Source organism: Choloepus didactylus, chromosome X (genome assembly GCF_015220235.1).
Source record: "Choloepus didactylus isolate mChoDid1 chromosome X, mChoDid1.pri, whole genome shotgun sequence".
In the NCBI taxonomy this organism is placed as follows: Eukaryota; Metazoa; Chordata; class Mammalia; order Pilosa; family Megalonychidae; genus Choloepus; species Choloepus didactylus.
Window position 1 is genome coordinate 54486390 of NC_051334.1, and position 22623 is coordinate 54509012.

At 38.3% G+C, this 22623-nt stretch overlaps 1 pseudogene; it reads left to right on the top strand.

Moving 5' to 3' along the window:
• The first annotated feature begins 320 nt into the window (after window positions 1–320).
• Window positions 321–1898, top strand: LOC119522036 (annotated as a pseudogene).
• The last annotated feature ends 20725 nt before the right edge of the window (window positions 1899–22623 follow it).

Below are 22623 nucleotides of genomic sequence, written 5' to 3' on the forward strand. Positions count from 1 at the left end.
CTATAAGGCCAACATCACACTAACACCAAAGCCAGATGAAAATACTACAAGAAAAGAAAATTACAGACCAATATCTTTTATGAATATAGATGCAAAACTCCTTAACAAGGAGGGCTTGGGTGGGAAAGGGCATGGCCAGGAGCCCACACTTGGCTTGGCAGAGAGTCACAGGCTGGGCGCAAGCAAGGGCCCAGGCAGGAGCACGCTGCCGGCAAGCAAGGAGTGTCATTGCAGGTGCAGCTGTCTCGGAGCGAGACCCAGACAGTTTGCAGAACACTGAAGCAGCCCTGCACCCTCGCCAGCCTCAGGCAGCCCATTCCATGATCTCACGCAAAAATGCCAAAGGAGGCTGTGGTGCCAACAGTAGTGGCAGCTCCAACAGTAGTGGCAGTGGCAGCACCAGCTGGCAGCAGCTGTGGCAGCCCCATGGCCCAGAGAGAGACAAAACAAAACAAGAATGGGAGAAAAGGAGGGCTCTCTGGAAATTAATTTTTCAAGTGGTTTATGGGTATTATGTGGCTGGGAGCCTGGACATCAGTAGCTGTCATTTGGTTTGTTCTTGTTGATTATGAGGAAGTTCTAGGAAAACTAGGAGTCTATGATGGTGATGGGGATTTTGATGTGGATGATGCCAAAGTTTTATTAGCTAGAATCTCCTCCCTGTTTTTTCCTCCTCAAAATTATCAGACTTTGAGTGTGTAACTCAGGCTGTGTTCCTATAGTTTGAGATCTACTAGAGCCAAGAGAACTGTCTCACCCAAAGCCATTCTTCACAGGAAAAAAACGAATGATAAAAATATATACTTTGATTTTGTTCTGTCTTTGGGGGCCTGTTTTTCTGACCATTTTTTAAAGTAACAAGAGTTGGGTCTTTGTAGTAGAAGCTAATTTCATGGATTGACAGGAAATGTGGTTTGGAATGTTTGCATACGACTGGCTAAGGCCTTACTCAAACTCCATATTGGTAAAGCAGAGTGAATTAGTATTCATAACTGTCTCTTACTATTGGCTAAAATCACAGGACTATGAGTCAGTTGCCAGAGGAAGCTTTATAAGGATAATGTTTTATCATGTGAAAATTTAATTATCTCAGTTAAACATAGTTTGAGTACATTTTAGGCCCATCCAGGAATATGATAAACTGTTGCTCTACTGTCATAGATATTCAAGGTCCCAAGAGGAAGAGTTTGAGGAAATAAGCCTTTCTGTTTTCAGTGAATATTCATTGATATATGTAAATGTTTATGCAATCAACTCTCGGTAATATCTTGGTAAATGAGAAAATTCAGAAATTGTCAGAAATATTTCTCTTTTTCCCCCTCAAACTGCTTTTTTTATTTGCTCTTCCCATTAATGTCAGCCAATTTTTGCTGATGTAACTGTCCACTTTTCAACTCAAGATTAACTGAAGGTAAAACCTGATTAAGGACTGGTAGTAACAGACACGATTTATTCAAATTGTGGCTTTCCTTTAGTATACATGACTGAGAATTGATTGTAAGATGTGCGTCTTAATTGATTGCTTTATTTTCCTAAATATCTTTTCTGTAAACCTGTATCCATGATGTATATCCTTTGTGAGATCACTCCTCCTCAACTACTTTTTTCCTCCTAATGCTTTCCTTATTTTCTCTCTCTTCCCTTATTCTTATGTAGGCCTGACCAAAGATGGCAGTAATGAAAATATGGATTTTCCTAAGGAAGTCCTTAATATTTTAGCAGAGGAAAGTTCTGATTGATCTTATGGTTTCCTCTCATTTCTCTATGGTATAAGGACTACTTTTGAAATGTTAAAAGAAGAAGAAGAAAGCAAAATTGCAGATGGGGTCAATGGTATGTCACAGAATGAAGGGGTTCAGGGAAAGACTTGCATCATTTTGGATTTACATAAACAGTAACTTTGATTCAGGGACTGCAGTTGTAGCCTTATGAAAACCAGAAGCAGTTTCCCTTTTCCTTTTTTTCCTTTGCTTTTCCATGCCTTAAGTTGCAGTGGGGTGGTTATAATCTTACAATAAAAGTCAGCCATGTGAGTTTCTTTACTTGCTTAGTCCCTTCCTCTGCTACCCCCACTCTTAGTGAAGAAAGGGACATTGCTCATCCTTACAGTGGTCCACAAAGTACTTTGAGAATTATGTTCTCAATGGAATAATTGGTTTCTGTATCATTTTGTTTCAATTCAGGTATTCACTGAACTAAATTTCAAAACTCAACAGTAGCACATTGTTTTGTGGTTAACCCTTGATGCTTCTCTTTCTATCACACTATTAAGATGATTATAATGGACTTGCTTATAAAGGTACTTCTGGCATGATTCATAAGTGCTTCCCTGTTTATCTTTTTTTAATGCAATTTTATTAATATCTATTCATGTACCAAAAATCATCTAAAGTGTACAATCAGTTGTTCACAGTATCATCACATAGCTGTGCATTCTTCACCACAATCAATATTTTGAACATTTTCATTACTCAAAACATAAGAATAAGAATAAAAGTAGACCTTTCTCCCAGCAAGTGAATATAGCTCAGCTGAGCTCCAACTGGGGTTTTAATTAGCGAGTGTGAACTGCTCACTACAAGGTACGAATCCCCAAAAAGTAGACAGACGCTTTGGGTGATGAATGACCTTGGAGAGCCAGAGGGTTGCCTTGGACTAGCTCTGTTCCTTTTTTGACTCAGTGGAGAAAGCCTCAGCCATTTTCAGTTCCCAGTTCTGTGACCCAGACAAGGGTATAGCACAGGCAGAGAGAGACCATTGAAATGCTAATGACCTCCCCCTAGGGCATCTATCTTCTCTAAGAGGAAAGGGGTGGGGCCCAGCTCTACTACTTGCCTTTCATTCAGAACTTACACCAGTCAAGAATTATAGGCTAACAGGTGCCACCTGCTGGGCAGAAAAGCACAGTGACTGGAGGCATCAGAGGGTGTACCAATTTTCTAAGACACACCCTCAGGGAAACTGGATACTGAATATTTCTTCCTTCTGGGGCCTCAGCCCATTCTGGTCTGGGGAGGCCTGATTGGAGTAACCAAGGAAACCATGCCTAGACAACAGAAAACTAGAACCTACACCAAGAAAAATGAGGTTATGGCCCGGTCAGGGGAACAAACTTGCACTTCAACTGTGATGCAGGAATTGAAACAACTAATAACAACTGAATTCAAAAAGTTTAGGGAAGATATGGCAAAAGAGATGAACCACATAATGAAAACACAGGATGTACATAAGGTAGAAATTGAAAGTTCAAAAAACCAACTGGCAGAATCTATGGAAATGAAAGGCACAAAACAAGAGTTGAAAGACACACTGGAAACATACAACAGCAGATCTCAAGAGGCAGAAGAAAACACTCAGGAACTGGAGAACAAGGCACCTGAAAGCCTTCACACAAAAGAATAGATAGAGAAAAGAATGGAAAAATATGAGCATCACCTCCGGGAACTTAAAGACAAAATGAAAAGCAAGAATTTATGTGTCATTGGTGTCCCAGAAGGAGAAGAGAAGGGAAAAGGGGCAGAAGCAATAATACAGGAAATAATCAATGAAAATTTCCCATCTCTTATGAAAGACATAAAATTATGGATCCAAGAAACCAAACAGAATAGATCTGAATAGGCCTATGCCAAGTCACTTAATAATCAGATTATCAAACATAAAATATAAAGAGAGAATCCTGAAAGCAGCAAGAGAGATACAATCTATCACATACAAAGGAAGCTTGATAAGACTATGTGTGGATTTCTCAATAGAAACCATGGAGGCAAGAAGGAAGTGGGGTGATATATTTAAGATACTGAAAGAGAAAAACCACCAACCAAGAATCCTATATCCAGCAAAACTATCCTTCAGATATGAGGGAAAGCTTAAAATATTCTCTGACATACAGACAATGACCAAGTTTGTGAACAAGATACCTGTTCTTCAGGAAACACTAAAGGAAGAACTGCAGACAGAAAGGAAAAGACAGGAGGTTTGGAAAACAATTTTGGGAGATAGTAGCACAGCAATGTAAGTACACTGAACAAAGATGTCTGTGAACATGGTTGAAAGAGGAAGGCTGGGATCATGTGGGACACCAGAACAAAAGATGAACAATAAAGACTGGGACTGTGTAACTCAGGGAAACCTAGGGTGCTCAATGATTGTAATAAAAGGCACAAATATGTTTTTACATGAGGTAAAACAAATGAATGACAACATTGCAAGGTGTTAAAAATAGGGTGGGATTGGGGGGAAAATACAATCAAAGCAAACTAGAGGCTAGAATTAACAGAAACATTGTATTATGCTTCCTTTAATGTAACAAAAGCAATACACAAAAGCTAATTGCATATGGGGGGTAAGGAATAGGGGAAGGGTATGGGACTCCAGGCATTGGTGATGTTGTCTGACTCTTTATTCTACTTTAGGTTAATGCTATCTTTCCTTTTGTCATTTTCTAGCTATCAAGTTTTTTTGTTTGTTTGTTTTTCTCCTTCTCTTGCATTTTTCTTTTGCCTCTCTGCCTTCTTTGACTCTTCCTCCATCTTTGTGGAAGTAATGTCCTTATATAGAGAGTGGCGATGGTGCTCAATACATAAATATGTGACTATATGGAGAACCAATGATTGTTTACTTAGGATGGAATATATAGTGTTTGAACAAAACCATCTTAAAAGAAATGGGCTGATGAAGAAAACTTGAGGGCACTATATTGAGTGAAATAAGACACATAAAGGCAAATATTGCAGGGTCTCACTGATATGAACTAATTATAATATTTAAACTCATAGACATGAAATATAAGTTACCAGGATATAGAATGAGGCTAAAGAATGGGGAGCGGTTGATTATTATGAGCAGAATGTTCAACTAGGGTGAACTTAAATATTTGGAAATGGACAGGGGTGATGGTAGCATGTAATGAGAATAACTAACAATGCTAAAAGATGTGTGAAGGTGGTGGAAAGGGTAATCTCAGAGTCATGCATGTCACCAGAAGGAAAGTTGGAGGTTAAAAGATGGGAATGTATAAAACAGTGAATCTTGTGGTGGACAATGTCCGTGATTAACTATACAAATATTAGAAATCTCTCTCATGAACTAGAACAAATGTATGTCACTATAACTAGAGGTTAATAATAGAGAAGAATATAGGGAAAAATATATACCTATTGCAAACTATATACTACAGATAGTAGTATTTTAACATTCTTTCATCAACAGTAGCAAATGTACTATACCAAAACTATGAATCAATAATGGAGGGGGGGCATGGTTAGGGGTATGGAAGGATGTGAGTTTCCTTTTTTTGTCTTTTTTCTTTTCTGGAGTAGTGGAAATGTTCTAAAAATTGAAAAAAAATAATTGTGTTGATGGATGCACAGCTGTATGGTAGTGCCATGGGCAATTGATTGTACACTTTGGGTCTTTGGATAGTTGTATGGTATCTGAACAATCTCGATAAAAATAAATAAATAAATAAATAATAAAATTAAAAAAAGAATAAAAGTTAAAATAAAAGTTAAAAAAAAACACCCAAAACATCCCATACTCTTTCCCCCCTTTATTCACCCACTTTTGTCCCCTTTTTTTCCTACTCATTTATCCATACACTGGATAAAGGGGAGTGTGAGCCACAAGGTTTTCACAATCACAAGGTCGCATCATATAAGCTATATAGTTAGATGATTGTCTTCAAGAATCAAGGATACTGGATTGCAGTTCAATAGTTACAGATACTTCCTTCTAGCTATTCTAATAAACTAAAACAGGATATCCATACATAAGAGTTACCTCCAGAATGATCTCTCCACTCCATTTGAAATATCTCAGCTACTGAAACTTTTTTTTGTTTCATTTCTCTTCCCCCTTTTGGTCAGGAAAGCTTTCCCAATCCCACAATGCCAGGTCCAGGCTCATCCCTGGGAGTCATGTCCCATGTTGCCAGGGAGATTTACATGTCCCATGCATGGGAAAGGGCAGTGGGTTTACCTGCCAAGTGGACTAGAGACAGGCCACATCTGAGCAACAAAAGAGGTTCTCTGGGGGTAACACATAGGCACCATTATAAGTAGGCTTAGCCTCCCCTTTGCAGTAACAAGCTTCATAAGGGCATGCCCCAAGATCAAGGACTTGGCCTACTACAATGGTAGTCCCCAATGCTTGCAAGAATATCAGGAATTCCCCAGGTGGTGAAGTTCAGTGTTTCCACATTTTCCCCCAGGCCCCCAAGGGGCCTTTGCAAATAATTTTTATTCTCTGCCCAAGCTACTCTGGGATGTATTGGGGTTTCACGCTAACCTATACAAACCAACCAGATCTCACCCCCTATTCAAGTTTCAATGTAATCATGGTGTTTAAATAAACTGACCAAACAAGTTAGACCATATAGCATGCTACAAAAACCATAGATCCTGCACCAAATAAACATCACTTCCCTTGGTCTCACACAGAAGCTGAGGTTTTGAAACATAGTCAGTATCATCCTTTACCCTTTAGTCTGGTTTACCTTTGTTCTAATCAAGTCCATTTCATTCATATTTCTAATCGAAGTCTGATCTCTCTTTTTCAGCTTTTTTAACATTTGCTGTATGGGGTAATTATGACATTCATAGCTGCTGAACTTTGGCTCTGAATCTCAGGTGTCACACAGATGCTCAAAGTTACAGGGACCAAGCAGATTATACACAAACAGCTCAGCATCTCAGAATTTAGAGATAAACATTACAACTCATGAATAGATGTAATTTCTATAAGAGCTAACTATCTAGGAACCTTTACCATAAGCCTTCCCCTGATAACCTAGGCTCTCAGATTCAATTCTCAGAGTTTGCACATTATAGTTAATCCATATTAGTGAGGCATTATAATGTTTGTCTTTTCGATTCTGGTTTATTTCACTCAACATACTGTCCTCAAGGTCCATTCACATAGGTGCATACCTCACAGCTTCATTTCTTCTTCCCACTGCTTGGTATTACATTGTATGTATGCACCACAGTTCACCATTCCATTTATAAATCTATGTACCCTTAGGCCACCTCCATCCATTGTGAATCATAAGTATGGCTACCATAAACACCAGCGTGCAATGTCCACTCATGTCCCTGATCTCAGTTCTTCGAAGTATATACCCAATAATGGGGTTGTGAGTCCATATGGCAATCCCATAGTTAGCTTCCTGTGGAATTACCACACTGCCCTCCAACTGGGCTGTGCCATTCTATTTCCCTACCAACAGGAAATAGGTACATCCCTCGCTCCACATTTTCTCCAGCGCTTGTATCCTTCTGTTTATTTTTTAACAGTTTTACTCACACACCATACAATCTTAAGTAAACAATTAATGATTCCCAGTATAAACTCATAATTATGTGTTCACCATCTCAATCTATATGAGGACATTTCTATCTCTTCCCAAAAGAAAGAGGAAAAGGAGAAAAAATGAATAAAAATAAAAAAGATAGAAGAAAAATAAAATTAAAATACAATTAAAACATCAGACAACACCACCACAAAGAATCCCATATCACTCCCCTTTATCCCCTTCTTATAGACATTTAGTTTTGGTATATTGCCTTTGTTACAATTAATGAAAGCATCTAACAATGTTACCATTAATTCCAGACTCTAGCTTGCATTGATTGTATTTTTCCCCTGTACCATCCAATTTTCAATACCTTGCAATGCTGACATTCCTTTGTTCTCCCTCATTTAGAAACATTCTTATATTTGTACATTTAATCACCATTATTGACCACTCTAGGTTTTGCTAAGTTATATAATCCCAGTCTTTATCTTCTATCTTTCTTTCTTGTGTCAACTGTACTCATATTAATCTTTGTTCAGAGTACTTAGAATATTGTGTTACCATCACACACTATTATGCTATCCATTCCATTTCTAGATCTATACAAGCAATCCTGTTGAACCTTCTGTACTCCTTGAGCATCAAATGCCAATCTCTAACTTCTTTCTATTTCCTAATAACCTGTGTTCTCAACTCTCAAATTTCACTCATCAATGTTAGTCCACATTAGTGAGACAATACAGTATCCATCCTGATGTTTCTAGCTAAGTTCACTCAACATAATGTCTACTGTCTACCATTTTGTCTTTTGGATTTTATATGTCATATATTATTTTATTTTTATTTTTCCTCTCTCTCTCCTTTTATGATTATTGATTGTCTTCATTTCTACACTCTTCTCCAAACCTCTCTCTCCTGTCTTTTCCTATCTGTCTGTAGTGCTCCCTTTAATATTTCTTGTAGAGCAGGTATCTTGTTTACAAACTCTCTCAGTGTCTGTTTGTCTGAAAATATTTTAAACTCCCCCACATTTTTCAAGGACAGTTTTGCCAGATATATAATTCTTGGTTGGCAGTTTTTCTCTTTCAGTATCTTAAAGATATCATACCATTGCCTTTTCACCTCCATGGTTTCTACTGAGAAATCCACATGTAGTCTTATCAAGCTTCCTTTGTAAGTGATGGATCACTTTTCTCTTGTTGCCTTCAGAATTCTCTCTTTGTCTCTGACATTTGATAATCTGATTATTAAGTGTCTTGAAGTCAGTCTACTTGTATCTATTCTGTTTGTGATATGCTGTGCTTCTTGGATCTGTAAGTTTATGTCTTTCATAACAGATGGGAAATATTCAATGATTATTTCCTCCATTATTCTTTCTGCTAGTTGTCCCTTCTCTTCTTCTTTGGGACACCTATGACATATATATTCATGCAGTTCATCTATATAGTGCATAAGAATGCCCACCGGAGTGACTTCTTGACTCCATTTGGAATCTCTCAGCCACTGAAACTTTATTTTGTTTCATTTTGCATTCCCCTTTTGGTAAGGAGGATGTTCTCAATCCCACAATGTTGGGTCTAGATTCATCCCTGGGAGTCATGTCTTGTCTTGTCAGGGAGATTTACACCCCTGGGAGTCAGATCCCATGTAGAGGGGAGGGCAGTGAGTTCATCCACCTAGTTGGCTTAGCTAGAGAGAGAGGGACACATCTGAGCAACAAAGAAGTACTCAAGGGGAGACTATTAGGCACAATTATAAACAGGTTTAAATGGCTAATTGATTTTTGAGAAAAAAGCCAAGTCTACTTAATGGGGGAAAGAATAGTCTCCTCACCAAATTGTGCTGGGAGAACTTGATATCCATATACAGAAGAATGAAGGGGGACTGCTATCACACCCCTTATACAAAAATTAACTCAGAGTGAATCAAAGACCTAATATAACCACCATGACTAAAATCCTCCTAAAAGTATCTTCAGGACATTGTATTAGGCAGTGGTTTCTTAGACCTTATAAGACAAGCATGAGCAACAAAAAAAGATGGATAAATGGGACCTCATCAACATTTTTTGTGCATCAGAGGACTTCATCGAGAAAGTAAAAAGACAACTTACAGAATGGGAGAAAATATTTGGAAATGACATATCTGATAAATATATAATTTCCAGAATCTATAAGAAAATCCTACAATTCAATAACAAAAGGACAACCCAATCATAAAATGGTCAAAAGAGTTGAATAGGCATTTATCTAAATAAGTTGACCAAAAGAGGGATGTGAAAGGAAATGAAATAAGCTTCAGTGGCAGAGAGATTCCAAAAGGAGCTGAGAGGTCACTCTGGTGGGCACTCTTATGCATAATACAGACAACCCTTTTTAGGTTCTAATGAATTGGAATAGCTAGCAATAAATACCTGAAACTATCAAACTACAACCCAGAACCTTTGAATCTTGAAGATGATTGTATAAAAATGTAGCTTATGATGGGTGACAATATGATTGGGAAAGCCATATGGATCACACTCCCATTTGTCCAGTGTAAGGATGGATAAGTAGAAAAATGGGGGCAAAAAAAGGCACCCAGTGGTCTTTTTTACTTTGATTGTTCTTTTTCACTTTAATTTTTATTCTTATTATTTTTGTGTGTGTGGTAATGAAAATGTTCAAAAATTAATTTTGGTGATGAATGCACAACTATATAATGGTGTTATGAACAACTGAATGTGCACTTTGTATGACTGCCTGGTATGTGAATATATCTGAATAAAATTGAATTAAATAAAAAAAAAGAGATATACAATGGCCAGAAAAAAAGATGAAAAGATGCTTAAAATCATTAGCCATCATGCAATTTCTAATCAAAACCACAATGACATACCATTTTACACCAACTAGAATGACTTCTTTAAAAAAAAAACAGAAATAACATATGTCAGAGAGGATGTGAAGAAAAAAGAACACTCATTCACTTTTGGTGGGAATGCAAAATGGTGCACCCACATTGGAAAGAGTTTTGTGGTTCCTCAGAAAATTAAGTATGGAATTCCATGAGTCCTGGCAATTCCACATCTGTGTATATACCAAGAAGACTTAAAAGCATGGGCTCCAACAGATATTTGCACTCCGACGTTCATAGAAGCATTATTCACAACTGCCAAAAGATGGAAGCAGCCCAAGTGTCCATCACCATAAGAATGGATAAGCAAAATGTGGTATATATATACAATAATATTATGCTTGTGTGAACAGGAATGAAGTTCTGATGCATATGACAACATGGATAAAACTTGAACACTGCATATTGAATGAAATATGTCAGACACAGAAGGACAAATGTTGAATGATCTTAGTGGTATAAAACAGTTAGAATAAGCTAATAGAATCAGAAACTAGAACATAGGTTTGGCTGGGGAGGGCTAGAGAAGGGGGAGTTAAAGCTTAATTGGTACAGAATTTCTGATGAGGGTGATGGAAAAGTTGCATGAATGGATGATGGTGGGAGGATTTATCTGTTTTATTTCTTTTGTTGCTTATGCCTGGGATGTAAATACTAAAAAACAATTACAGTGATGTTATCAACATAGCAATAAAAGCCACCCCCTTAAAAAACTCACCAGAGATTCAGGAAATAAAAGGAAAATGCTTACTTGCTTAGAACTCTGGAGGAAGGTAGAGACTGCAGAACAATTCCACAAATGCTGAATCAAAGAAAGAAAAATATCCAGTAGGAAACTTCTGTCTGAGACCTGCTGGTCCCCCTCCCTGTGCTTGGTCCCAAACAGCTTGGGAAGTGCTCAGAGGCAATGGGAAGCATCCCTGCTAACTCCTATCAGGGACACAGACAAGAAAAACACCGAAGTGAGTTAGATTCCATGCATATACAGACACAGGGACCCAAGTCCACTGTTGAGGAGTGCTGACTAAAAAAGGGGCCCAATGCAGAGATTCCACAATGGAGGATTAGGGAAGGAGCAGCAAAACCTACTGTAATGGTTAGGTTCATGTGTCAACTTGGCCAGGTGATGCTGTCCAGGTGTCTAGTCATGCAAGCACTGTCCTAACCATCACTGCAAGGACATTTTTGGCTGGTTAATAAACCAGAAGGCTGGTTTATTAAATCATCAGTCAATTTACTGCACCTGTGACTGATTACATCAATGAAAGGTGTGTCTTCCACAATGAGAGAATTCAATCAGCTGGATTTAATCCAATCAGTTGAAGATTCTAAGGGGGAAAGAGAGAGAAACTTCATGTGCTTTCAGCTAGACAGTATCTACTGAGGAGTTCATTGAACACTTTCATCAGAGTTGCCAGACACCCTGTGGATTTGGACTCATGCATCTTACCCAATGGAATTTGGACTCATACTTCCAACAATTGCATGAGACACTTTTATAAAATCTTATATTTACAGATATCTATTGTTGGTTCTGTTTCCCTAGAGAACCCTAAATAATACAGCTTGGTACCAGGAGTGGTTCTTCAGAAACAGAATCTTAAAATGAGCTTTTACAATTGCTTTTCTACTCTGATTAGATTCAAAGGCACTAATGACTCTATTTCCGATAACCAAGATGGCACTGACAGTTGGCAATGGAGATTTACAAATATCACCTTTTGATCCTCCTAATCATACTCTTGTATGAAGCAAGGCTCTGGGTAACAGTCTTTTTGACAACTTAACAGAGTTTTGTGGAGTTAAGTGATGTTGGCTGGCTGCTCTTAGATATGCTGAGCAAAGTTATAAGAGAAAGGGGTGAGTTTAAGGCTTCAAATTTGAAACTTAAACACCGTATGACTGACGTAAAGGTTTCTATGTGTGCCCTGAAAGAAAATCTTATTTCCTGTGGCTGCAGACTTGAGATTTCTGAACACCAGACCAAGTCTCATTGTGCAAGTAGTAGATTTACAATGTAAACTAAAATCTCAGCCTCGCAGGGTGTCTGCTGTTAAAGTAAAGGAATTGATTGGAAAAGAATGGGATCCTAAAACTTGGGATGGAGATACATGGATGGATCATAATGGGAGTGAGGACATTGGAACCCTGGATTCTGCTGAGGATTTGATAGATACACTTGCAGTGGTCTGCTTGAGGAAACAGCCCCACCACCACCACCAGTCTGCCCTGAGGAGACAGCTACCCAACCTCCAGCCTGCTTTGAGGAAAGAGCTTACAGATCTCCAGTTGCCCTGAGGAGCCTACCATCCAACCTCCACCTAAAGAAACTAACCCTTCAGAGCCTGCTAAAACTGTAATCACCAACCCTGAGGAAGCATCCCTCACTCTGTCTAGAGAGATTATTCCTGTTTCACAAGATAAAACTGCAACAGAATGCCCTGTGGTAATTCGCTTGAGGGATACTTTTAATTCTTTTCATGAACTAACCCCACCACCACTCTTTTCTTCAAGAGCTATAACTAAAGTCTGAACAGGCCCCGAAGGGCGAGGTACAAAGTGTGACCCATGAGGAAGTATCTTATACTCCAAAAGAACTGCATGAGTTTTCAAATTTATAAAGAGAGAAATCAGAGAAATATGTGTGGGAATGGGTATTAAGGGTGTGGGATAATGGTGGAAGGAATATAAAGTTGGATAAGGCTGAATTTTTTGCTATGGGCTCACTAAGCAGAGATTCTGCCTTCAATGTTGTAGCTCAAGGGGTTAGAAAGGGTGTTAACAGTTTGGGTGGTTGGCTGAAACATGGATCAAAAGGTGGCTGACATTACCTGAGACCAAAATGCCAGAACTGCCCTGGTATAATGTAGAGAAGGAGATTCAAAGGCTTAGATAGATTGAAATGTTAGAGAGGATTTATCATGGAAGACATGCTCACACATCTGTGGAATGTCCAGAAGACACACCTTTTACCAGGACAGTGAGGAATAAATTTATGAGACTAGCTCCATCATCCCTGAAGTCCTCTGTAGTTGCTAGTCTCTGTAGGTCAGATATTATTGTGGGAGCTGCTATCACTGAGCTGTAATCCTTAAACACAATCCTATCAAGGGGAAATACCACTACAACTACACAATGGAGGTAAAGAAGAGTTTTCCCAGAATACAGGAGATTCCTCAGGGCATCTCTTAGTACTACCATGCCCTGTGATTAAAGTCAATGGAAAACTGCAACAACCCAATCAAAGCAGGACTACCAATGGCACAGAAACTTCAGGAATGGATATTTGGGTCACTCCACCATGCAAAGAATCACAGCCAGCTGAAGTGCTTGCTGAGGGTAAAGGGAGCATAGAATGGGTACTGGAAGAAGATAGTGATAAATATGAACCATGACCACATAACAAGTTACAGAAACAAGGACTATGATGGCATGAATATTTCCTCCATGTTTTGTTATGAGTATGTTTGTATTTGTCTTTAAATCAAATATCTTTGTTTTCTTCTCGATCTTATCCCCTTATCATATGACATAAACTGTATTTTTCATTTCACAGTATTTAAGTTATAGGAAATCAAGTTTAAGAGTCAATGTTTCCCAAGGACTTGCACCCTATTCTGGAGAGATTTAGTGCATTTCCTTTTGTACACAGGACAGCTGAGTATTGCTAGGTAAAATGTATTTCTGTTACTGTGCTCTACTTAGAGATTAAATATGGTTTAAGGTGATGTGCCTAACTGCCAAGTTGACAAGGGATGGACTGTGATGGTTAGGTTCCTGTGTCAACTTGACCAGGTGATGGTGTTGAGGTGTCTGGTCAACCATGCACTGGCCTAACCATTACTGCAAGGACATTTTTGGCTGGTAATAAACCACAAGGATGTTTTATTAAATCATCAGTCAATTGATGGCACCTGTGCCTGATAACATCAATGAAGGGCATGTCTTCCACAATGAGAATTCAATCAGCTGGATTTAATACAATCAGTTGAAGACTTTTAAGGGAGAAAGATAGAGAATCTTCACTGCTTCACCTAGCCAGGATCTCCTGAAGAGTTCATCAAACATCTTCATCAACATTGCCAGTTTGCAGCCTGCCTTACAGAATTTGGGCTCTTGCATCCTGCCCTATAGAATTTGAACTCTTGCATCCCCACAGCTGCATGAGACACTTTTATAAAATCTTATATTTACAGATATCTTTTGTTGGTTCAGTTTCTCTAGAGAACCCTAACTAATACACCTACTTATCTCCAAAGAGCAGCAGGTAGCTAGGCAGAAAATGTCTGAATCAACTGGTTGTGAATCTGGGGATCACTGGAGATCAATACAATGTCCAAGGAAGTACAGAATGAAGACACTAGAAACTGTGGTCAGAGACTGTAATTCCCTCTCTCTGTGGGTCCTGGTGCCCACACCCCACCCTTGATGGAAGCAGCAATGTGCAGCCTGCTCCTTGCCTGGAGACAGATGTGGACTGAGATGGCTGTGGGAGTCCTCCACCCCAAGTACAGAGGGGCACAAGCCCAACCCTGACCCAAATATTGGACAGAGGAAACATGGGATCCCACAGTTGCAGCCCTTCCTGGTCAGACACCAATGTGAACTATTGTTTCAACTACTTCAGAGGTGGAATAGGTAGCTGAAGAAGGCCATCTTCTGGCTAGTCTGGAAAGTGTGTGGGGGGAAGGGCTTTTGGGAGTCTTTTCATACACTATCCCAGGTCCCATTGGATCTGGTCTGTGCCCATGCAAGGGAACACAGTTCTGTTTTGGCTGGTGTTCTAGTTTGCCAATGCTGCCAGAGTGCAAAACACCAGAAATGAATGGCTTTTATAAGTGGGGTTTATTTCCTTACACAGTTACAGTCTTAAGGTCATAAAGCGTCCAAGGTAACACATCAACAATCTGGTACCTTCACTGGAGGATGGCCAATGGCATCTGGAAAACCTCTGTTAGCTGGGAAGGCACGTGGCTGGCATCTGCTCCAAAGTTCTGGTTTCAAAATTGCTTTCTCCCAGGATTTCCTCTCTAGGCTGCAGTTCCTCAAAAATGTCACTCTTAGTATCATGCCTTGCCTTTAGATGTTAGGTGTATTTAATCTACTTAAAGTCTTCAACTTCATTTTTCCCTTGACTGTCATGACCTTAGCACTTTTGAAGATTATAGGCTGGTTTTGTAGAACATCCCTCATTTTGAGTTGTCATGCTTTGAATCAGATTATACACATATGGAAGAAAGGCTATAAAGTTGATCCTGTGTTCTTTTTGCATTCTATTATGAATTAATTTCAAGTTGACCCATTTCTGATACATAATTATTTGGTTAAGGTGGTGTCTGCCAGGTTTCTACACTGTAAAGTTACTCTTTCTGTAAGTATTTTGTGGGAAGGTAGTTTCAAGGTACCACCTTGTTTCTCATCAAAATTTCAATTTATTTATATCAGTGTAGCCCATAAATTCCTATCTATTACTTTTGTAAATTGATGCTCAAAATTCTTTCATATTTGGCTAGTAAAAGCCCATTCTGGATGGCTTCTGTGTCCTTTCAATACATCCTCATAATTCCACAAACAATTTCTTACTTTGTGGCATAAGACATATCACCCTCATTATGCTTTCCCTGCCCCTGCCCAAAAATCAGCATTTTTCCAAAGAACTCTGGTTCTCTTTAGTAGAGAAATATGTCTAAAAGCCAAGATCAGTATGCTAGATGTGCTCATTACTGTTGGTGTTTGTGTATGATATGTGTATGTACATCTATATTTATTTTTATATCTATGTGTATTGAAAGCCATGACTTCACACTGATATTTTAAATTCTGATCCCATGAGGCTCATTTGAGCTTTCTCCTTTTCTGTATTTGTAACTCAACAACATTTAACAACCATGAGAAACCCAGTTCCTGTTATCCTTAATATATTTGATTCCCTAATGTAAGCTATCTCCTCCAAGTGAATACCTTCCTCACCTTTACTCAGGCTCCAATACCCTGGCAAGCAGGGATTCTCTCTTAACTCTGCTTGGATCTTGACACCTCACTCTGGGCCACTATAGCTCATGCATATCCTCTGGCAAGATGTTTGTTTTGTCAGCTTTATCCATAGCTTTAGGACTGAATTGTTGTGGAAGAGGCTTTTCTCCTTGTTTTAAAAAATTGGTTTCTCTTTTTGACATTTAAAAATTTTTATTTTTTAGATAAACATATAATAAAGTTAACTGTTTTTTGTTTAAAAAAGTCACTCTTAGTTGCTCTTGGGATGTTTGTCCTCTCTTAGCCTCTCTGGAGCAAGAGGTTGCTTTCAACAGCTGTCTTCAAACTGTCTCTCATCTGCACCTACTCTCTCAGCTTCTGTGCATTCTTCAAAGTGTCCCTCTTGGTTGTAGAAAGCTTGCTTCTTCTGTCTGAGCTTATATAGTGCTCCAGTAATTTAATTCAGACCCACCCTGAATGGGTGGGCCAACACCTCCACAGAAACTATCCAACCAAAGTCACCACCCACAGTTGGGTGGGGTGCATCTCCATAGAAACACTCAAAGAATTACAATCTAATCAACACTGATATATCTGCCCACACAAGATTACATCAAAGATAATGGCATTTGGGGGACATAATACATTCAAACTGGCACAGCTGAGAAATACTGAAGATCTAACTCTCACACAAGGGTGTTAATACAAACCCAAGCAACAACAAATTCCTAGGCAAGAGAGAAAAACTGACCTTCAGAATAAACTTATCAAGATAACCAGACGACCAGATGTCAGCAAAAATACAAAAAGCATAGTAAAATGCAGGAAGATGTGACCAAAGTAACAAATTAAAGTCAGAGAAGACACAGAATTCAGAACAACTAATCAAAGATGTTCAAACAAATTTCCTAAACAAATTAAAGGATATGGTTAAAGAGATGAAGGATATGAAGAAGACTCTGGGTGAACATAAAGAAAAATTTGAAAGAATAAACAAAAATAACAGATCTTATGGAAATGAAAGACACTGTACATGAAATTTAAAATGTGCTAGAGACACACAACAGCAGATTTTAAAAAGGCAGAAAAAGGATCAGCAAGTTAAAATACAGCAACCAAATTCAAAGAGGCAAAAGAACAAAGGGAGAAAAATGGAAAAATTCTCAGGGAAATGATTGACCACATGAAGCACACAAACATCCATGTCATTGGTGTCCCAGAAGGAGAAAAAGAAGGAAAAGGACCAGGAAGGGTATTTGAGGAGATAACAGCAGAAAATTTCCCAACCATTATAAAAGACATAAATGTGAAAATCCAAGAAGCCCAACATGCTCCAAACAGAATAAATCCGTATAGGTCCATTCAAAGGCAAATACTGATCAAAATGTCAAATGTCAAAGAAGAAGAGAGAATTCTGAAAGCACTAAGAGAAAAACAATTCATCGCATACAAGAGGACTGCAATAAAATTATGTGCTGATTTCTCATCAGAAACTATGGAGGTAAGAAGGCAGTGGTATGATATATTTAATAAACTGAATGAGAAAAATTTCCAGCAAAGAATTCCTTATGCAGAAAGGCTGTCATTGAAAAATGAGGGAAAGTTTCATATATTCGCAGATAAACAGAAGCTGAGAGTGTTCATTAAGAGGAGAACTGCCCTACAAAAAGTACTAAGTGGAATTATGCTGGCTGAAAAGAAAAGACAGGATAGAGAGGCTTAGAAGAAAGTAAAGAAATGAAGATTATCAATAAGGAAAGTGAAAGAATTAAAAGAGGGGCTTGCCCTTATGAAACTTATTTCTATAATGATGAAGTTAAGCCTACTTATAATTATGCCTGAGCCACCCCTAGAGAACCTCTTTTGTTGCTCAGATGTGACCTTACTCTCTAAGCCAAACTCTGCAAATAAACTCACTACCCACCCCCCTACATGGGTCATGACTCCAGGGTTGTAACTCTCCCTGGCACCATGGGACATAACTCCCAGGGATGAGACTGACCTTGACATTGTGGGATTGAGAGAGCCTTCTAGACAAAAGGAGGGGGGCAATGAGACAAAATAAAGTTTCAGTGGCTAAGAGATTTCAAATAAGGTCAAGAGGTCATTCTGGAGGTTACTCTTATGCAAGCTTCAGTCACATATTGCAATTTGCCACAGTATGCCAAATCCCAAACAATAGTATTACTGAAAACCCTAAAGAATAGCCTGGGCTCTATCTAACACTCTATAAAAATTTTACTTATTATGTTTACTTTTTCAGAAACAAAGCCTCCAGGTGGTCCCTATGCCAGATAAGCCCTGAAACCCAGAGGTAAAAGTCTCTCCAAGAACATTAACCATTTCATTTCTCTACCTCATAATGTCCATGATTATTCAGCCCAAAAATGTTTGAATGATCATTGCCCAGATATCCCTGAAAATTAAGAGAATGATCAAAGGAGAGGGAGGAGTTGTAATGGAGAAGTTAGTATTTAACCAATGAGTATGACAACTGACCCATTATAAAAATATTTTGTTTTACTTTCTGGTGTATTAGAGTAGCCTGAAGGAAATACCTGAAATTGATGAACTGTAATCCAGTAGCCTTGATCTTTGATAATGATTGTATAACCATATAGCTTTTATCTTGTGACGATGTGATTGTAAAAACCTTGTTACTAACACCCCCTTTATCCAGTGAATGGATAGATGAGAAATAAAATAAATACATGCATGAATAAAAAAGGATAAAAGAAAAAATATATCTCACAAATAAAAGCCAAAGGATAAAATGGCTAAAGTAATCATTGCTTTTACAGTGATAACATTGAATGTTAATGGAATAAACTCTCCAAGCAAAGACACAGGTTGTCAGAATGGATTTCTTAAAAGATGCATGTATATGCTGTTTACAAGAGACTAATTTTAGAGCAAGTGATACAGATAGGTTGAAAGTAAATGAATGGATAAAGGTATTCCATGAAGCATTAAACAAAAGGAATAATCAAAAAAGCTAATATGAGAAAAAATAGATATTAAATGCAAAACAGTGGTAAAAAGACAAAGAAGAACGCTACATATTAATGAAAGGGACAATTCATCAAGAAAAAATAATCATAAAAACCTACACACCTAATCAAAGTGTCTCAAAGTATACATGGCAATCACTAGCAAAACTCAAGGGAGTAATAGACATCTCTACAATAATAGTGGGAGATTTCAATATGCCACATCCGTCAATATATAGAACATCTAGACAGATAATCTATAAGGAAATGAAGAACCTAAATAATATGATAAATTATATCTAACAGACAAATATAGAACATTGCCACCCAAAACAGTAAGATATACATACTTATCAAGCGTTACTGGAACATTTTCCAGGAGATGACATGCTGGGGCACAAAACAGGTCTTAATAAATTTTGAAAGTTTGAAATTAGGCAAAGCACTTTCTCTGATCATAAATGAATGAAACTGAAAATCAATAACAGCTGGAGAACTGGCAAATTCATCAATATATGGAGGTTAAATGGCATGCTCTTAATTAGTTGGTCAAAGAAGAAATTTCAAGAGAAATCAGTAAATATCTCAAGATGAAAGAAAATAAGTATACACCATATCAAAACTTATGGGATGCAGTGAAGGTAGTGCTAAGAGGGAAACTGATTGTCCTAATGCCTACATTAAAAAGGAAGAATGAGCTAAAATCAAAGACCTAACTGAACACCTGGAGAAACTTGAGAAAGAACAGCAAACTAATCCCAAAGCAAGCAGAAGGAAAGAAATAACAAAGACCAGAGCAGAAATAAATGAAATTGAGAAAAAACAAAATAGAATCAATAAAACCAAAAGTTGCTTCTTTGGGAAGATCACTAAAATTGACAAACCCTTAGCTACACTGACAAAGGCAAAACAAGAGAAGATGTAAATAAATAAAATCAGAAATGAGGGGGGTTCTTTACCACAGACCCTGTAGAAATATAAAAGTTGCAAAGAGGATACTGTGAACAACTGTATACCAACAAACTATGCAAGTTAGATGAAATGGACAATTTCCTAGAAAAACACAAACAGCCTACACTGACTTGAGAAGAAATAGAAGACCTCAACAAACAAATCACAAGAAATCAGTCATAAAAAAACCTCCCAACAAAGAAAATCCCAGGACCAGATGGCTTCACAGGTGGATTTTACCAGCCATTCCAAGAAGAATTAATACCAATCATATTCAAACTCTTCCAAAAAAATTGTAAAGAGGGAACAGTACCTAACTCATTATGTGAAGCTAAAAATACCATAATACCAAAGCCTGATAAAGATACTACAAGAAAAGAAAACTATAGACAAACCTCTGTAATGAATATAGATGCAAAATCCTCAAAAAATACTTGCAGATTGGCTCCAAAGGCACATTAGAAGTATTATACACCATGACCAAGTGGGTTTTATTCCATGTGTGCAAGGGTGTCTCAACACAAGAAAAATTAATTACTGTAGTATGCAACATTGAGAAATCAAAGGGAAAATGCCACCCATAAGATCATCTCAATTGAAGCACAAAAGACACTAGACAAAATTCAGCACCTATTTTTGATAAAAATGCTGTAAAATGTAGGAATTGAATGAAACTTCCTCAAAATGACAAAGAGCATATATGAAAATCACACAGTTAACATTCTACTCAATAGTGAAAGAATGAAAGATTTCCCTCTAAGATTGGGAACATAAAAAGGAGGCCCATTGTCACCACTATTATTCAACATTGTACTGTGTTCTAGTTTGCTAATGTTGCCAGAATGCAAAACACCAGAGATGGATTGGCTTTTATAAAAGGGGTTTTATTTGGTTACACAGTTACAGTCTTAAGGCCATAAAGTGTCCAAGGTTACACATCAGCAATTGGGTACCTTCACTGGAGGATGGCCAATGGTGTCCAGAAAACCTCTGTTAGCTGGGAAGGCATGTGGCTGGCATCTGCTCCAAAGTTCTGGTTTCAAAATGGCTTTCTCCCAGGATGTTCCTCTCTAGGCTGTAGTTCCTCAAAAAGTCACTCTTAGTTGCTCTTGGGGTGTTTTGCCCTCTCTCAGCTTCTCCGGAGCATGAGTCTGCTTTCAACAGCCATCTTCAAACTGTCTCTCATCTGCAGCTCCTGTGCTTTCTTCAAAGTGTCCCTCTTGGCTGTAGCTCCTCTTCAAAACATTGCTCACAGATGCACTGAGTTCCTCGTGTTTGTCAGCTCATTTATATGGCTCCAGTGACTCAACTCAGACCCACCCTGAATGGGCAGAGCAACACCTCCATGGAAATTATCCAACCAGAATCATCACCCACAGCTGGGTGGGGTGCATTCCAAAGAAACACTCAAAGAATTACAATCTAATCAACACTGATAACGTCTGCCCACACAAGATTACATCAAAGATAATGGTGTTTGGGGGGGCATAATACATTCAAACTGGCACATGCTAGAAGTTCTAACTAGAGCAATCAGGCAAGAAAAATCAGACACAAAACAAGAGATATTGTATGTTACCACCACTATGAACTCTCTGAACAATGTAAAATCAATGTCTTATAATGTAGAATATTGGGGACCTAGAGAAAGACAGAAGCTAGTGACAGGGAAATGATAACCTATTATGTTCAGATATGTTAGCAAGGGTGAATTTAAAGGTATGGAAATGGATAGGGGTGATGATTGTTATTGGGATTATAAGCCTCAGAGCTGCATTGAAGGTAAACAGGATTGAAAGAGGTTGTTTAAAGGCATGTATCCCACAGATCAGCATACAAATATAGATAAGTGCTCGCATGATATACTTCTAAGATATGATACTGGTACAGAGAGTCGACAACAGAGTGGTATGTCGGAAAAATCTACCTATTGCATACTAGGGACTATTATTAATAGGAATACCTTAGTAGTACCACACAAACACTAGGGACAAATCATTAAGGGATGAAAAGAGCTATGGGGTGTTTTGGGTCATGAGCATTATTTAAAGTGGAGAGTGATGAGGATTGTACAAATAAGTGATGATAAGGTGAGATATTGATTGATTTATTGTGGACTGAACATATGCTATGTGACATTAGGAACCCCCTACTTTGTAAGTCAAGCCCTCAGTCTTGAGGCTTGCTCTTGTGAAACTTATGGTTGTAAAGGGGAAGCTAAGCCCACTTATAATTATGCCTAGGAGTCACCTCCAGGGAACCTCTTTTGTTGCTCAAATGTGGACCCTCTCTCTCTGAGCCCAACTCTGCAAATAAATTCATCACCCTCTCCCCAACGTAGGATGGGACACACACACCCCAGTTGAGTGAGTCTCCCTGGCAATATGGAGCATGGATCCTGGAAATGAGCCTGACCCTGGCATTGAGGGGTTGAGAATGCCTTTTTGACTACAAGGGGGAAAAGAAAGGAAACAAAATAAGGTTTCAGTGGTGAAGTGGTTTCAAATAGAGTCAAGAGGC